This window comes from Sitophilus oryzae, unplaced genomic scaffold, assembly GCF_002938485.1.
Source record: "Sitophilus oryzae breed Bouriz unplaced genomic scaffold, Soryzae_2.0 scaffold_808_pilon_pilon, whole genome shotgun sequence".
NCBI lineage: Eukaryota > Metazoa > Arthropoda > Insecta > Coleoptera > Curculionidae > Sitophilus > Sitophilus oryzae.
The window spans coordinates 1,735,333-1,753,095 of NW_022147426.1; the positions used below are offsets into that span (position 1 = coordinate 1,735,333).

The 17,763-nt window shown below is 33.2% G+C and overlaps 1 protein-coding gene across 3 annotated transcripts in view; it reads left to right on the top strand.

Annotated features, from left to right (window-relative positions):
* LOC115888857 (protein sickie) overlaps positions 1-17,763 on the top strand; it is a 388,604-nt gene that overhangs the window by 161,194 nt on the left and 209,647 nt on the right. The gene's annotated exons all lie outside the window — the stretch shown is intronic.

Here is a 17,763-nt window from a genome sequence, read left to right on the forward strand (position 1 = left end):
AATACGATATCATAACATAGCTAAAATAAAGTAATCAACAGCATTAAGAGTCTATTATGTTTATCAGGAATAAAAGTCAGAAATAACTATCCTACATTAAACATTTATTGAAAACGAACACAAGTATCATCAATTAGTCACAGTGATCCCAATAAAACCGCAAGTTATTTTAAATAGATTTGAATTTAGTAACTGTATTCTTTGAACTAAGTAAGCTACTTAATAAAAACAGGTGAAATTTATTTATGTCTCAATACGATGATGTTTCGAAACCTGTCGTGTACAAAAACCTTTAAAATGAATACGTGTTAATAATTTTCATATAAAATATCATAGCTAAGTAAGAGTGTACTGTACGAATCAAATTATAACTTATAACGTTAAATAAAAAATAATTTTGACTACAATATGTGGGATAAATAGTGATAATTTACCAGGTTATTAAATCTGTTGTCTCAAAAATTATAAAATAAAAGCGTACCTTGTGTATCAAACTTAAGAGAGAGACTTATCTGTATATAGTTTCTTATGATGTAAACAGGTAGGTAGGTATTCTCCAGACTAACAGAAGTGGATGCAGATGACTATGGCAGGAGAAGTCTTCGATATCAGCCAAAAGAACGATTGTAATGTCAGGAACACTGTCTTAAGGTCTGCATAGGTCCATACAAAATGAAAGTGAGTGAAACATACAATAATTACTGCATTATTACTGCATACCATGTGGTAATTACTGAGTACCATGTGGTAGTTACTGAGTACCATGTGGTAGTTACTCTATAAATAAAAAATAGTTCTCAGGACAGATACTCAATAAAAAAAAACAACTTACGGTCTGAAAATCAGCTTTACATAAATATATTCAAACCATATGCCGATCCAAACCAGTAATTAAATACTCAAATAAACGAAATAACAAACGGAAATAACTGAAATAGAATTTAGTTAGATAGGGCTATATAAAATGGCGGATAAACTTACGGTGATCATTCCAAGAGGAAACCAAACAAATACGATCTATACTCTGGATTGCATACTTTACAAGGTTTTCAAATTCCCAAATCGGATACGCATGCAATGGAAATCGAAAAGTGGATTCAGAGTGCTTTTCACTGGAAAATTTGTCGGACGCCGAAACACGCGTCTTCTTCAGATCCAAATTCCCAGAAAAAAAGACCTTCTTCTCAGTTTCAGAACCGAAGCTAACCCCTTCATAACCCCTTTTCAACACACAAGTCAGGGCCAGTCAACTGAGATATACGACCTTGAACGATCTGTTTTTGGGGTAGTAATTTCCTGGAGCGCTAGATGGCGTATTTTTATTTTAATTTTTCTAGTTGCCTAACAATTGCGTACAAAATTGTTTTTATAGTTGCCTAAATAGGCCTATTAATTATGTTCTGTCATTGTTCTGCATGTCAAATCAGTTTTCCGTTTCCGGCATCCTCCTTCCTCTTCAGTTGTGTTTTGCAATTGAACGGAGATGTGCGTTTCGCTGTTTTCTGGTTGTTCGGCTGTGTTTTTTGTAATCTTCATTTTACAATCGCGATTTTGTATTTTTGAATTTTTTTGAACTTTGTTTTCTGTTTGATTTTTAAGATCTTCATTAAAGGTAAGGTTTAAGTTAAAGGTCTTTGATTTATCTAACAATTTTATTTAATAATCCGAGAAAGTGAGGTAACCTAACCAAGTCCAAATGTTCGTGAATTTTATTTTTTGACAATGTAATATTTACAACGCCATATATTTTTACAAAAAAAAATTGATCAACTTCATATTTTTGTACATAAACTCCACAATGTGATATTACACAATTGTTCAAGTCCATATGTAAAAAATACACGTAAATAAAACATTGTTTCTAATTCACTTTCTCTTGTATTCCACCGATATATGTTATGTGTTCTTAAATCTGGTAGGTACTATAATAAATATTATACTTTTTAATCTGTTGTTTTATTTGTTTGTAAAATGTTTCATGGTATAATTTTCTGTAAATTAAAATAAATTATTTATTGTAGGTTCTTATGCACATAAAATGATATAAGCAAACCATTTAACACTTTACAATAGTTTAACCTGGTTTAACCTTTATATATAAATCCTTTTTTTACCATTTGACTTGTTTGCCAACTTGGGACCAATCAGATGACTACACATTATTTTGTAGAAATCTGATTGGCTCTAACTGGCGAACAAGTCAATACGTCTTGCTTAAAAATAAATTGCATCTATTTAAATTTCCCGCCACATTTGTTACTTTCCTGGGTGGCTAGATGGCGCCACTTCAATATATACAGATTACAGATTTCTTTACAAATTTGAAACAGTTTTGAAACTAAATAATGCATGGGAGTTAGCGTTCTTCTTTAGTGTGTTCTGTGACACAAGTGAAATGCAATTAAGGAAGTTTGGCATATAGCGAATAGATGGCGCTAATAAACAAGACAAGTGAACTGTAATAAAAGAAGTTTGACATCTAGCGAATAGATGCGCTAATAAAAATTAAATATCGAGACAAGTGAGCTGTAATAAATGGAGTTTGGTATCTTTGGCATCTAGCAAATAGATGGCGCCAATACTAAGAAATTTAAATAAAAATAGATTTTTAAATTCAATTTTATTGAAGGAAATAAAAAATGCTACAGGGGAACACAATGAATCTCTAAGGTCAGGGTCCCTAACTTGCCTCCTCCCATGCAACCCAAAATTTAGAGAATTTTTCTAAGGCCTTAAAATCAAAAAGCGCACAATAGTATCAGCTTATTTTTTCGAAAAAAAAACCAAGACAAAACACAAAGAGAGAAATAAGTCCATCACTCGGATTTGTTTATTGTCCGTTCCGTTGCACAATATCGATACGCGGTAGAAAGTGGCTCAGCGTGGCGCCACACGACCATAATAGCTTGGACCTGGGTGCCCACCACTACCACCAACAACACCCAGAGATTTAATGGTCTTCTTGTTCGCTCTTGTTTATTGTTATGGCTTTTAGTACCTTATTTGTTATTCGGCGGAGAATATAGAGTCGTTTAGTGGCGTCACGACAAAATATAAACCATTTCGGTTTAAGGTTATGTAAGAGATTATCATCGACTGCTGGTGCATGATAGCACAGAATATCTAGCTACGCAACAGAAAAATACTCGAAATGAAAGAGCTAAAATTGCACAAATAGAATACTAGATGGCGCGACAATAGCATAATCAGAATATAATTAAAAATTTTGAACTTTCGGTTTTGGATCGACGGCTCTTCGACGGCCTTATAGCTCGGCTAAGTTTGCACAGTTGCCAGATTCAAAAAGACTTGAATTGGCATCCCATTCTTTTTATTGTGTATAATGCAGTATGTGTTTCTTTCTATTCTTCTTTTCTTGTCAGATACACTTATATTAATTATTCCTTTGGCTATTAAAATAGTTTTAAGTATATTATTACAAAACATATACATTTTTAATATACACTATAACCTTATAATGTTAACTAAGAAAATACCTTTAATTACCTTTAAAATTAATAATATACAGGGCGATTGATAGTGATATTTATTAATGCTGGAACGTTAGTAATGAAATATGGAAATAATTTATTAAAATGCAGTACAAAAAATGTTAACTGACTAAAAAATACTATAATAACAAATTTCTTCCGTTTGCCACGTTATTTATATATTATAGACCTCGGTAGATTTTAAAAAGTGACACAGGTACAATTAATAATATATTAGTTCGGCATAAAAGTTGCTGTCACGACATCGAACAATAAATTAAAATTCATAAAATAAATTAAAATTATTACTTAAACAAATCTTTATAAAGAAACGCAAGTATACCAAATTTGGGCCCAATCGAACTCCAGGAAATGATATCAAAATAGTGTACTATATTATGGTACCACTCGATATACTTTAAGGTACCATAATATTGCAATGTCACCGAAGATCCGTAGTATACCAAATTTAAGAACAATCGAACGCCATGAAATGGTATCGTAATATGGTACTATATTAAGGTACCACTTTATATACATCATAGTTCAATCATATTACAATGTAACCGAAGATACGTAGTATACCAAGTTTGAGCCCAATCGAACGCCAGGAAATGGTATCGTAATATGGTACTATATTAAGTTACCACTTTATATGCATCATAGTACCATCATATTACAATGTCACTGAAAATACGTAGTATTCCAAGTTTAAGCCCAATCGAACGCCATGTACGTAATATAGTACTATATTATGGTACCAGTTGATATGCTTCATGGTACCATAATAATGCAATGTCATCAAAAATACGCAAGTATATATCAAATATGAGCTCAATCGAACGCCAGGAAATGGTATTAAAATATGGTACTATATTAAGGTACCACTTTATATGCATTATAGTACCATCATATTACAATGTAACCGAAGATACGTAGTATAACAAGTTTAAGTCCAATCGAACGCCAGGAAATGGTATCGTAATATGGTACTATATTATGGTACCTCTTATTATGCTCCATGGTACCATAATATTACAATATCACCGAAGATACGTAGTATCCCAAATTTAAGCCCAATCGAACGCCATGTACATAATATGGTACTATATTATGGTACCAGATGATATGCATCATAGTACCATCATATTACAATGTCACCGAAAATACGTAGTATAACAAGTTTAAGCCCTATTGCCGCCATGTACCTAATATTGCTATGTTATTAAATATGGTACTATAGAAGGTACCACTTTATATGCTCCATGGTACCATGATATTACAATGTCACTGAAGATATAGTATACCAAGTTTAAGCCCAATCGAACGCCATGTATCGTAATATAGTACTATATTATGGTATCACTTGATATGCTTCTGAAAAAAAACGGCGTCCAGTTGGCTGGAAAAGGACGATCGATGACATTTCCCATATAAATTTAAATATAAAATGACATTGATATTCATTTCATAGCTATCGCTAACGCCGTTTTTTTCCAATTATAGAATATGAACTTGGTATGAACACAATCGAACGTCAGGAAGTAGTATCATAATAGTAGAACAATACTTATTATATTGTCGCCGAATTACAATGAAAATTCAGGATTCAATTATACAATCAAACGTCAGGAAGTGATTGTAATTTAGCTCATAAGATTTCATTCCAACTAACATGGCAAACTGAAAAAAACAGCTGTGATCTATTTTAATATGTTTAAATGATGTAGCAAATTTGAAGGTAGGCTTTATCAGGAAGTATTACGATATGAATTACACAATGGCAACACTGCACAAAATTCTTTTAAATTTTGTTTGTAGAAAACTGTTTTCTTTTAAATTTATTGCCCTCTATTATGTAGTAGCGAAACTACCACATCAAAATATCTGATTTGGAGACAGACTTTTAAAGCCTGTCTCCTTTTGCTACCTACAATTTTATACATGTAACGAGGCTTCTGTTGCGTAGCTAGATATTCTGTGATGATAGCAAACGCATCTGGCATCTGATTAAACCAGGTCATGAATGCAATTTTTAACTTCAAGTGGTTTTATTTTAACTAGTTTCTAGAGCTGGGCAAAATTAATTTTTATAAAAAAGTCATGATATTTTTATCTCAAAAAATGTTTATTAGGTTCTTTTTTTAGGGTCGTACCCAAAGGGTAAAAACAGGAACTCTATTACTAAGACTTCGCTGTCCGTCCGTCCGTCCGTCTGTCATAAAGGTCTATCAATATGAACCGTTATAGCTAGACAGTTGAAATTTTTACAGATAATGTATCTATGTTGTCGCTATAAGAACAAATACTAAAAACAGAATTAAATAAATGTTTATAAATAAAAAAGTACTTTCACTAAACATTATCTTTTAATAAATTGTACTGAAGCTGTGGTTGGTTCCTTGTGAAACATCGTTGAACTATTAGTATTTTAATAAAGCACGCTTTTAGATGTTTCAAAAAACTTTTAATAAGAGTAACTTTTACTCTACATATATGTTTCGGCTTGTTAGGCCTTTTTCAAGAGTTTTTTAAGAACTAATCGTCTAACTACACTGTAACTATATATATATTTGCTATGGGGGTGGGTTCAGAGAGTTTACAATAGGGGTAATAAAAAATGTGTTTAGAAATCCTTGTTGGTCGTTAACATTATTTTCGTTTTTAACAGATTTTAGTATTTCTAACTGTTCAATGTAATTTAAGCGTCTACCTTTTGTTTCTCTGTGTAGTAACTTAATTGAGTTTTCATTAATTTTGTGATTATTTACTATACAATGAGTTGCAAGACCAGAACTATGCTGGAGATTATTAATAGACTTTACATGTTCTTTAATCCTTATATCTAAATTTCTACCTGTTTGGCCTATGTACACGGCATCACAATCATTGCAATCCACCCTATATACACCCGACTTATTTTTGACATTAGTTTTGTCTTTATTATTTAATAAAATTTGATCTAACTGTAAAGACACTGTAATACATAGTCAATCACACCAATCCTGGCAAATCAAAATGTCACCCTTTCATAGTTTAATTCATAGATTAGTAATGTTTCCACTGAGCCCAGAGAATTTTAAAAAAGAGTTAAATATTATTAAACAAATCGCCATCAACAATGGATATAAGTGTTCCGTTATTGATAATATGCTAAAGAAAAAACAAAAGAAAATATTAATGAAAAATTTTTATTCCGCTAATTCTAAAGACAATAACAATTATCGACTTTTAAACTACATTCCTAATTTAACTAACAAAATATCAAATAATCTCAATAAAATAGGATGTAAAACTATTAACGTAAATAAAAGAAATTTAGGTCAAATTTTATTAAATAATAAAGACAAAACTAATGTCAAAAATAAGTCGGGTGTATATAGGGTGGATTGCAATGATTGTGATGCCGTGTACATAGGCCAAACAGGTAGAAATTTAGATATAAGGATTAAAGAACATGTAAAGTCTATTAATAATCTCCAGCATAGTTCTGGTCTTGCAACTCATTGTATAGTAAATAATCACAAAATTAATGAAAACTCAATTAAGTTACTACACAGAGAAACAAAAGGTAGACGCTTAAATTACATTGAACAGTTAGAAATACTAAAATCTGTTAAAAACGAAAATAATGTTAACGACCAACAAGGATTTCTAAACACATTTTTTATTACCCCTATTGTAAACTCTCTGAACCCACCCCCATAGCAAATATATATATAGTTACAGTGTAGTTAGACGATTAGTTCTTAAAAAACTCTTGAAAAAGGCCTAACAAGCCGAAACATATATGTAGAGTTAAAGTTACTCTTATTAAAAGTTTTTTGAAACATCTAAAAGCGTGCTTTATTAAAATACTAATAATTATCTTTTAAGTAAGAATTTTAGATAGAATCTTTCAAGTCCTCGGTGGCCGCGTTGTTAAAGCGTTAGGACTTTACGCTGCTATGACGTTCGAGCCGTAGTAAGGCAGGTTCGAATCCTAGTCAAGGCGACTTTTTTTTAATCGTTTTTTTTTATAATTTTTACATATTTATTTTTACTTTTTACATATTTATTATTGATTAATACAATTTTTAGCAATGTGTTTTTTCATTTTTTTTAAATTACTTATACGCGCATTCAACATTTCAGCGCTAAATCGGAAAAAAAGTTTATGATAATATAGTGTCTGTAATGTTGTATAGATAATGAATGGTACGGAACCCTTCGTGCGCGAATCCGACTCGCACTTGACCAATTTTTTTCAAATAATTTCAAATAATTTGTAGATCTTGTAGATTGTAGGGGAGGGGGGAAGTGAATTACCTCAACCTTATAGATCTATTGTGTGTCCTTCTTTCTTAAGTAATAACCAAGTTATAACTCATCACAACTCATCACAAAAGCCACTATCCAGTATATTCAATATCGGTCATACCAAAGTTTATGGCACGAAAAATAATAAGAATACAGAATATCTGTAATAAAGTTTAATTAAGGTGTTATGGTGTTTCTCCATTTTCCCCACAGAATCTGCAATCTACAAAAAATAGACCTATTTTAATATAAAAATTAATCTTTTGGCAATACAACCTATTTTAATGTAAAAATTAATCTTTTGGCAATATTAAGCAAAAGAATAACTAATTTTTCATTCTATTGAATTGTTCTAAATGTTAGTCCTTGGCAAAAATCCATATAAGGATTCTAAAAAGTAAAGGAAGGTGTAATTCTAAAGGAATTTAATTTAAATAAACATATCCTATGAATAAAAGTAACCATAAAAGTGCCTATTTTCTAATTATTTAAGCATTTTAAGCAGTTTAAAGGTTGATTCTCGCTATACCTTCCATATCAGCTCCCTTCCGTTTCCCTTCCGGTTACATAAAGTATTATATCATGTAAATGAATAGGACAATGTACACTATCCATTCCGTTTCCCTTCCGTTCCATATCCTTTCTTTCCGTACATTTTTTTTTACTGACGGACTGAAGCATATCGGAAACAGCGTTGTTAAGTTTTTACATTTGTACCAGCTCTGGTAAAATTGTGCCGATATTTATTTATTCTTTCATCTCTTAATTAAATCTATTTCAAAACCTAACCTTTTTCAAAAGATACAAATTTTTAAAATAAAACTTTCGTAATGATATAAATAATTGTACAATAAAAAGTATGGGACTGATACGGAACGGAAGCTTACGTATAGCGTCAATACATACAATAAAAAATACGGAACGGATATGGAATGGAAACGGAAGGTATAGTGAGAATCAACCTTTAACCTACTGCCTGTAATCAAAAAGTTAAAATATACATAGCGGATTAAATGGTTGAATGTCCAGTTTAAGTCGGAGTACAATTGAGTTCCGGGAACAAGATTTGCTTCGAAAAATTAGGACGATGTTCTTGAGGCTTATTAGAATGGAGAACGTAGAGAATGTAGAATGAGCGGGAGGGGGTTCATATCACCGCGACCATACAGGTCTATTGTATTCCCCGTTCTTGAGTTATAACTCATGATATAGTCCCAGGACTTTGAGAAAATCCAGTATCTCAGATGGTTTTACAGAGGGTAGTTCCCCATCTCCGATATCAGTCGTACGAGTTGATATTAAAACCATAAAATAATTAACTAGAAAGAAGTGTCAACTCTGTGTTAAATCGTGGAAACACGATACGCCACCGAAAGCCTTCGTTGTCGTCTGGAGAACTAATTTTCCAATTGACAGGTTGACATGATGGCTTCATTTTTATTTCCGTTTCCGGTTATTCAATGGCGGGCCCTCTTTCAGTTTAAATGTATTTTGTACTCTTTCTTATCATAAATAAAACAAAACAAAATTTTATTCAAACATATTTATTTGAAATATGAGACAACGGGACTAAATAAATATAAAAAATAAAGAATTGAATGATTTCTACAGCAATTACTTAATTATATGCAATTTTAACGTAAATTAGTAAGGTATAAGCATGACTTACAGTAATTTGTAAATAAATACGCGTATTCACAGACATCAAGGATAGAAAACGGGGGCAGACATGAAAACGGGAGCCTTATACAAAAATCTGAAAACAGAAAAACAAATTTTTTTATACTAAAATTAACAATGTAAAAATATCAAGGTATAAAATATAAATATACTGTTTAAAAAAAGCGTCCATTGTTCCCAAAGAGACCTGGTTTGTAAATCAAAAAGAAGCAAAAAGAGACTTTTAGTCGGATAACAATCAGATTGTATCAGTCAGATTTACTGCATTATTGACAATAAATCGCACATACTGGAGATAACTAATGTTGGCTATAGTTAAAAATGATCTTACCTTGCTGTAAATTGTTTCCATTTTCAAAAAAATCGCCGATCATAAACATAACAAAATTTTCTTGCATCTAAAAAATACAGAAATAATGTTTATTTACTACCTATTTTTAATATACATGGGACATACCTAGTACTGCAGAAACGTCTTTTTCTCCAGGATTGTTCATGTAATAATATATTATATATGCTTTACTACCTTTATATTTATAAATTTCTGCCGAAATATCAAATTGAATTTACAAAACAAAACTAACCGGAAAGAATTAAAATGGCGTCGAAATTTGTTCTAGAACAAATCTGAAGTTGTCTCTGAAATCTGTCAATTCTAAACTGTGAAGTTAGACAATAGTTAGAGAGAAACATTGCTGTCCTTGTCTAGGCGGCCATACTTGTCGTCAGGAGATGACAGGATTGACACTAATGACTGTTTCCAATTTTCCTATTTCACTGTCACCCCCCTGATTAAAACCATACACTGAGATCACAAAAAATGTCACGTCAAATGTCAAATGTAAAAAAAACATAATATTTCGATGTTCTCAAGGAAATCAAAATTTATAGGGTATTTTCTGTTGACCTATAAGTATGAAATTTGGCAAGAAATACCGTTTTATAGCACAATTATTGTGAAAAATTTTGAAAACCATACATTTGTAGTTAAATCACAAATCACAAAAATATAGTTTTTATTCTACGGAACCTTCGGTGGACGAATTAAATCAGTCTCCCATTTGTCCAGTTTTTTTTATTAAATGAACGCTTTTTTTACTGATTATACAATCTATATACAAACTTCATCAATCACATATGCTTTAATTTGCTATAGCAAAAAATAACTACAGAAACATTAGTCACATATATCTGGCCGATTCATATACAAACACAGGCCACAATTAAAATCCGCTTAACGTTAACCTCGAACATCAGTACCAATTATTTTTGTAACGACTAGAAACCGAGATAATCTCTGACATAATACTCTCCAAGCAGTCGATCGAATGACCACATTCATAATCATCATAATCTCTCATTTTGTGCAATAGTTTGATTCTATGAAACATAATTAAATGCATTTATTTCAAGGTTGTCGATTCATTTTATCATATGACTTAATTTTTTTATCGTGGTATCGGTGCGCGGTGGTATGAAATGAAATAATCAATACCCAAAGATCCAGTACGGTGCAAGCTGGTAGTACATGAACACATTAAGGTTGATTCTGACTATACCTTCCGTATCAGCTATCTTCCCTTTCCCTACCGTTTACATAAAATATTATATCATGTAAATGAATAGAACAATACACACTATCCGTTCTGTTTTCCTTCCCATACCCTTTCCTTCCATACATTATTTTGGCGGACGGACTGAAGCGTATCGGAAACAGCGTTGTCAAGTTCCTTCATTTGTACCAGTTCTGTTAACATTTTGCTGATATTTATTTATTCTTTCACCTCTTAATTAAATCAATTACTTTTTTTGAAAGATACAAATTTTTAAAAGAAAACTTTCGTAATGATATAAATTGTACAATAAAAAGTATGGAACTGATACGGAACGGAAGCTTACGTATAACGTCAATAAAATACCATACCATACCATACCATACCGCCATTACTCGCTGACGAGTATTTGACACGCATCGGAAGATGGTCAGGCAAGGCGTGTTCTTTCATGAGCTTTTCTGTGACTGAAAAGCTCGATACGTGATGTTATCTGTCTACCGCAATCCAGACATTCAAAAATCTCATTGCTTTATTGCCTCTTTACTTTTTGGTTGTCGCTCTTAACTGACTTTACAATTCTTCTCCATTCCGTTCTATTGTGAGCTGCCTCTTTCCACTCATTCTCCTTGTTAATTCCCTTTAAGTTTCCGTGGAAAATATCCTTGAACCTTTTGAGTTGTCCACCCGGCCTCCTCTTACCGTCTACAAGCTCACCGTAAATCAGAGATTTTGGTATGTGGTTTTCTTGCATTCTTTGCGGGACTTTGTAATCATGACTTCAATACTCTCTCAGTTAGCTTTTTCAAGGACCGATACGTTTGAGTCTAAGATGTCTCTGTTGCAATTTGTTTAATGCGTTCATGTGTCGGCGGTACGGCACCCAGGTTTCGCTTCCATATAACATGGTGGGAATTATTATCGCTCGGTACACCGCAAGTTTCGTTTTTGTGCTCAAGTCATGATTGTAGAAAACCCTGTCTTTTAATTTCCAGAATGCTCTTGAGGCGCTGCTAATCCTGTACTGAATTTCAGAGTCGATATTGGCCTTTTCCGAAATCAAACTGCCGAGGTAATTGAATTCCGCTACATATTCCAACAGCTCATCTCCGATTTTTATAGCATTGCTGTGATCTTCCGGGGAAGTGCACATGATTTTAGTTTTATCGATGTTCAGCTTAAGTCCCAAGGCCTCGTATGCCCATGTATATGTGTTCAACATTTCTTGCAATTGCTGTAACGTATTTGCAACTAGAGCACAGTCATCAGCGTATTGAAGTTCTGTGATGAATTTTGTACGTGTTTTTGCCCTGAGTCTTTTTATGTTGAACAGACCGCCGTCGTATCTGTATCTAATGCCAAAACCTCTCTCCTGCAGTTAGCTGTCCACTATAATGGAGAGCGCTGCATTGAATATATTGAATAGGAGAGGCGCTAAGACACATCACTGCCTAACGCCTGTGTTTGTTAGGAAGGGATCGCTCAGTGATCTATGATATGACACTCTTGATTTGTTGTTGTTATGGAGGCTTTTACACACTGTAAGAAATTTGATGGGTACTCCGAACTTTTCCATAATTGCCCAAAGTGCATCTCTGTTCACAGGCTTTTGTTAGATCGATGAATGCAACGTAAAGTTTAGACTGCTGCTCTTTTACTTTTTCCTGTAGTTGCCGGATAGAGAATATGGAATCGACGGTACCGCGGTTGATGCGAAAACCCGCGTTTGCGATTCTGGGAGGATTTTTTCTATATGCGGGTGCAGGCGGTTTGACATAATTTTTGCAAGAATTTTTCCTCCGATAGCCAGTAGTGAAATTCCTCGGTAGTTTCCGCAGTCTGATGCACTTTCTTTGTTCTTAAATATATTCACTATATTCGCGTTGCAAAAGTCCTGAGGTACCTCTCCGCTTTCTCATATGACATCAAAGAGAGAACGGACATGGAATGGACACGAAACGGACATGGAATGGATATGGAATGGAAACGGAAAGTATAGTAAGAATCAACCTTTATAAATATGATAATGATCAATTGATCATTTAGGGGTAGAAACATCGAACAGCAAAAGTATAACGCCTGAAGTGAACAAACAGGTTAAAGAAAGCTCCAAAATATCAGGGTATTTTTTCAACGAAGATTGGTGATAACCATAGCGAATTTTTCTAGTATTTCTGCTCTTCTAACGATTGTTTGAATATTTATTTCTGTCCAATCCCTTATGTTTCTCATCCATGACATCTATCCTCTGCCAGTAGCTGGCTTCCCTTCAATTTTACCTTTGATGATAATGGTGTGGTAGATAGTACCGTATGATCGAATAAAAACGGCGTCAGCGATGGCTATGAAATGAAGATCGCTGTCATTTTGTATGTAAAATTAAAGGAATAGAAATATTTAGAAAATTTGTAGGTATTTCAGTAACGGGAACACGGTTTGATAACCATGTCTATAAAATTTATTGATAGAGAAATTCATGTAAACGTTTTATTCAAAAAAAGTGTTTTTTAAAATTATTTTTCGTTTTAAAAAAAAATCAAAAGCCCTAGGCCCCCCCTGGTCTCAAGCCCAGTCTAAGCGTTAAGTCTTGATTCACTATCAAAACATTAAATTCAAAAAAAAATAAATAAAATAGAGTAAAATAAAGTTCACACAGTCTATTATATCGCAACGTATTCAACTTCACTTTCGGCCCTTTTGCCGGTGTGGACGATCCCTTTATCGCTGGCCTCGGCCATCGAGACGCTTTTATGGTGTTTCGCGGCCGCTTCCCAGTGTCGGCGTCTCGGTAACGACCGACGCCGACGCCGGCGCCGGTAGCGTCGCCTACCTGTTAATATAACCGACACAAGTTAAATGCTATACAGCTGTCCTAATCAAAAAGGTACTTATATACATCTATATCTATACTAATATATAAAATCCCTAAGTGACTGACTCACTGATTAATCACGATCCTGCTCAAACCACTCAACGTAAGAAGCTCAATTTTGGTATACAGGTTGATTCTAGAGTGTAGAATCCCAGTTCCAAGGGGGTGAAACCACCCCTCAAATATTACAATATTTTTTTATTTTAAAAACGGTCAAGTTTCCGAGAAAACGCTTAAATACACGTATATTTTATTTTGTTTTTTTACATATTTTAAATTTTTTTAAAAATGTATATCAGGGTGTTTCGAAAAATCTGGACATTGATTAATCACGATCCTGCTTACAGCGCTTGACGTAAAAAGCTGATTTTTGGAAAACGGATTGACTTTAGGTTTGAGTTGACTTTTTTTTTTTTTTTGGAAAACGGATTCACTTTAGCGTGTAGAGGTTCGATAAGAAGGGATTTTTCGAAACTCGAATTCTAAGGGGGTGAAACCACCCCTCAAATATTAGAACATTTTTATTTCAAAACCGGTGAGTTTTTCGGAAAAACTCTTAAACACGTATATTTTATTTTCTTATTTTACATATTTTAAGATTTTTTAAAAATTTATACAGGGTGTTTCATAAAATATGGCCATTGAGTAATTACGATTCTGCTTAAACTGCTTGACGTTTAAAGCTGATTTTTGGCAAACGAATTGACTCTGGGGTGTAGAGGTTCGATAAGGAGGGGTTTCTTGAATCTCAAATTCCAAGAGGGTGAAAACGGCCCACGGTGGGGTATTAGCATGAAAAAGGTGATCGAAATTCGAAAAAGCAAATGTGTTTAAGATTTCCCAAAAAAAGATAAATGATAAGATAAATCATGTCTGCCATGAATGGCGTTGCTATGGGTGTGTTTAGTTGCATTCATTTATTTCAATGAAACGTCAAAGTTGTTACTTCTCACAGATAAGAGTTAAATGGCTAAATTTTATGTTTAAAATTATAAATTGTTGTTGTTCTTGTGCTCTTTTTACATTTTTTTTTATATTATTGTTTTGATTGAAAATGACTCAGCAAGCTACAGGTATGTATTCTACAAAAACGTATTATTTATTTTGATATTCTCTATACTAACGATTTTTTTTGCAACTAAAAGTTAGGCGTTCAGAAAATTTGATTAAATTTGTGACATTTTTATTATACTTAGAGATTTAGTTGCGCATTTCGAAGAATTCAACATATTGTCTATATACGTTTTACTTAGTAAACATTGGGCTTTCATACAGTAAAATAAAATATTGCGACTTTTTGCGATTTTGCTGATAAAATGAGAAAAACATTCTTGGTTTCCTCTAATTTGCCAATCAGTGATATACTATGCGAGGTGTAAACCGCGATGGCATTGTTGTGTACAAAGCGATCGCATTAGTGCCATTAGCAGTATAGCACAATTTGACATTAATAGCGACTTTAGTGGTATGGACATTGCTCGCGGATCAGTCGTAGCATTAGTAGTATTAGTTGCGATATTACTACTGGTATTAGTGGCATTGACCGTGGAAACACTGGAACAGTGATTTTTCTTTCTTTTTTTAGAAACGACGAATTGTCATTTATTTTGTTCATATTATTTCCTCTTTAATTGAAAATAGCAATAATTTATATAAGGTCTACATAAAAAAATTTCGATCAACAATCTGTGTCAAATACCCCACTGTGCGGCCCCTCATAATAATATCGCCATATTGTTTTTTGTCATGCTGACATAAATGTGAGAAAATTTTATCCAGTTTGTATGTTAATGGAAATTCTTGTTTTGCTTTATCATCACCATTTCAAATGATTAATTCGACGCGAACAAAGTCGCGGGTACACGCTAGTATTTAAATATTGTACTAGGTATATAATTGTATGTGTATGTACCTACAGCTCAACAGTTAAAAATGTTAATAAAAGTCAATCAATTTATATCATATGCTAACATACCAAATCTCGTTTTTTTTATCAAAAAAAAGAAAAACGTTTTAGGGGCGAACCACTCTTGATAAACACCCGGTATATTATTGATCTTGGTCTTCTCTATAAACAAATAAAATCAGAGAAAAATATACTTTTTCAAACATGTCCTTCAAACCCTTCAATTTAATAGATGTAAGTAAGAAGTTGTAAGTTTCACAAATATGCAGACATAGTGCACACACTGTTTTTTTTTAATTTTGAATTTATACTGATATAACCTTTAGGCTTTTATTAGGGTCGGCATATTTCCAGATTGTATTTTTTTAGTTTCAATAATTTTTTCGGTATTTTTTACCCCTCCGATCATATTATATCGCTTGGCAACAAGCACCTCTTGATATCCACGTATTTCAATTTATTTTTCATTTCGAACCGACTTCGTTTAATGAAAATAGGAAACCTTTTACATTTTTGATGATGGGCTGGTTGCAGGACTGACAGTAATTTGAAAATCCGCTCTGCGAATATTAAAAGCCACGTTAAAAATTAACAATTCAGAGTTAAAGCTGAAACTGAAACCTAATATCGTTTATAAATTTTAATAATTTTATATTTTCACGTTAATAATTATTTTTTATACAAGACGATAAAATGGTATTTTATCGTCGACCGAATTATTTCAAGGAATTTATTACGTGTAGAAAAAATATTGTGCTGGGTTGGCGTTGGTTTCTATCTAATTTCACAAATAAATGAAGCTGTCTCTTTAGTTGTCAGTTTTGAGTCAATATTTTTTAATTCTCTTTCGTGTCGATTGCTGATTGAATTGGAGCCAAAAATGGCACAAAACGAAATAAGTAAATTACTAACAGATATTCAGACTGAAGCGACAAACGCCATATCCAAACTACTTCCATTTAAGTGCCGAATAACTTATTAAAGGAATACAAAAATTTTCAAAGAATAGAAGAAATAAAGTTTTTAACCTATCCTGGCTGTTAAAGTATCATTTAATCTTTACGGTTAAAGTACTATTTTAGCTACTATTTTTGATAGATATAAGGCAATTTTAACAGTTGCTATGGAAAAAAGGTAAATTATACGAATAAAAATCCCCAATGACGAATTAAAGTAGCTCCGACCGAACCCCACAATCCTCGCAGGGAAGACTGGGAGACGGCCAAGCTAGTAATAACAGAACAAAAACTGAAATGGGCTATTGACACCTTTTATAAAACAGCAGGAATAGATGGGATTTTTCCTGCCCTTCTAAAGAAGGGTCAGGAAATAGCTACACTCCATCTATTAAACATTACAAGAAGCAGCTTAGCGATGGGATATATACCAACCATCTGGAGAAGAGCTAAAGTCATCTTCATACCCAAAATAGGCAAAACTGACTGGGCTAACCCCAAATCATTTAGGCCATTAGTCTCACATCGTTCATATTAAAAACGATGGAGAAAGTAGTGGACAACCATATTAGAGTAAATCATCTACAGGTTAAACCACTGCACGATAGTCAGCATGCATATAGAGCGGGCAGATCCACAGAAACTGCTAACCAGTTAACTGAGCTAATACAGGCAAGCCTGGATAGCAAAGAAACAGCACTTTGTGCTTTCTTGGACATTGCAGGGGCCTTTGACAATATACCTCACAAGGTGGTCAAGCGATCTCTTGAAACAAGAGGGGTGAACGAACAGTACGATAATTCGCTGGTTTTGGGAAATGCTCTCAACACGAACAGCAGAGGCTGAGATAGGTACCAAAAATTGTAGTTGTTAAAACAACGCAAGGAACTCCACAAGGTGGAGTGACCTCCCCCCTACTGTGGAGCTTGGTAGTGGATGAACTACTGGAAGAATTAACTCTAGCGGGAATACACTGCATAGGGTACGCAGATGACATAGTCATCAT